General features: G+C 33.6%; 1 pseudogene; it reads right to left on the reverse strand.

Annotated features, from left to right (window-relative positions):
- Positions 1-1,246: 1,246 nt before the first annotated feature.
- LOC141501671 (actin-related protein 2/3 complex subunit 4 pseudogene) lies at positions 1,247-1,732 on the reverse strand (annotated as a pseudogene).
- Between the last annotated feature and the right edge of the window lie 434 nt (positions 1,733-2,166).

Here is a 2,166-nt window from a genome sequence, read left to right on the forward strand (position 1 = left end):
GTCCACTACACCATGTAGCCACCCCAAGTATTTTTATCTATATTAAAAGATCAACACTATATGTTTAGAGGATAAGTCAGGGTTTTTTCCCAGTATTACCAAGGGCAAAGTAAAGATGTTCAATACCACCTCAACAATGTCACATCATGCTTTAAGCACTAGTTATGACAAGATAAGAAAAAGCAATAGAGGGGAAAAACTTAACTAAAGCTGAAACAATATTATGTTTTTTGCAGATGTGATGTTTAACTTAAAGAAAATTACAGAATCAAATATAAGTAACTGAAATAGTTAATAAACTTTTGTAAAATAATAACAAAATGAAATCATGCAAATGATTTCAGATTATCAACAAAATATAACTGTAAGAACTAGAATAATTACATTTAAATTAAAATATAATATTCAAAATGCTTAGAAATATAATTTAAATATACACAAAAACTATATGAATAGTTATATAATATAATTTGTGGAAGAAAAGAAATCTTATAATTATAGTAGAAAAGACAGATATTATTCATAGATAGACTTTCAATACAAAAAATGACAATAAGTACCCAAATTATTTAATTATTTAGTGCCATCCCAATCATACCACTAAAGTATTACTTTAAAGAGTAAGAAAAATAATAGCAAAATGACAAAATCATCAAGCATCTCATTGAAAAAAAATGGAAAAAAAAGATTCACTATACCAGTTCTCAAACTATACTACCAAGCAATATTCATCAAAATAATCTGGAACAGACTAGATATCACATGGATTTGGGAGCCAAGTGAAAGACCTCAGCTACTACAGTAATATTGATATTTGGTAGAAACTTCTGAGATAGTTAGAAAGTAATTCTGCAGAAACTATGCATATGGCAACACCTCAAACTTTATACAGGCACAAACTCTAAATGGATACATGACAGTCATAAATAATTATTTTATAAACAATTTAGAGGATCACAAACAGGGAAAGGGGAAACTACCTGCTGGGTGGGGGTAGATGCTATAATAAGCCTTGGAAACTCAAAGAAAGGCAAAAAGGAGTCTACTTACTTTCTTTTCTTTCTTTTTTTTTTATTTTTTGGTCTACAAGCACAAAATTTTAAATTTCAAGACATTAAAAAAAAAAAAAAAACTTTCCCAGCCCAGGGGACTGAACATGGAAGGCCAGGTTGGCCCACTGGGTCTTGCAGGAGACCCAGTTTTGGAGAAAGGATGAGAAGAGGAAGCAGTCAAGTGTTCAGACAGACTAAAATTTCTTGAGGAACTCCTCTGCCACAATACGAGCACAAGCATTGACCTACAACTTCATTTCGCTGATCTCCTTATCAATCTCCTCCATGAAGTGGATCACAAAGTCCACCAGTTTGTGTTTGTACATTTGCATTTGTGATCAGGAAACTGATATCATAACCCTCCATAGGCTTCCTAAGCAAGATGAGGAAGTTCTTTGCTCTCATCATCATGAGACGTATGAAAGGATCTTCTCAATCTCATCAGCCTGTCTCACAGCGATGCTGACTCTGACAGATTTGATGGAACCCTCGATGAGAACCTTTTCCTTCTCATTCCTGCTGATGGTCACAGGCTGTTACAAGAGTGCTTTGCTACTCCTGAATTTCACCTCGGGCTTGTTGTGCCACTCCACCATTTGGGAGGAGAAGTTCTCCAGGCAGAGGGCAGTCTGCAGATTGGCCTGCACTGCACTAAGGTAGGGGTGGAGAGTGGCAGTCATTGCTGGTACTGGCTCGGCTGGAAAGCCAAGTCTCTACTTTCAAAGAGCTCACTGTATAATGGATAAATTAATACCTTGTTGGAGCTGTGAATTGGTCCAGCTATATGGAACTATTCCTCCAAGTCATTAACCATATATATCATTTTACCCAGTAATTATATAACTATTTTATGCCCTAAAAAGATTTAAGAAAATAGAAAAGATTCCTTGTTTTATATATGTATATATCTATACACACATACACATATATTTAATATTGTTGAGCAAAATATGATATTTGCATGTGATGGAAAAGTATTGGGATATAGTAAAGTGAATGATTTCAAATACAGCTAGCAATACTTGTATCAAAATATACAGAATGAACAGAATAGAAATAAAAATTAAAAAAGGTAATAACAACATTATAGAAATAAATGAAGGATTTAAGATTT

The sequence above is a fragment of the Macrotis lagotis genome, chromosome X (genome assembly GCF_037893015.1).
Source record: "Macrotis lagotis isolate mMagLag1 chromosome X, bilby.v1.9.chrom.fasta, whole genome shotgun sequence".
In the NCBI taxonomy this organism is placed as follows: Eukaryota; Metazoa; Chordata; class Mammalia; order Peramelemorphia; family Peramelidae; genus Macrotis; species Macrotis lagotis.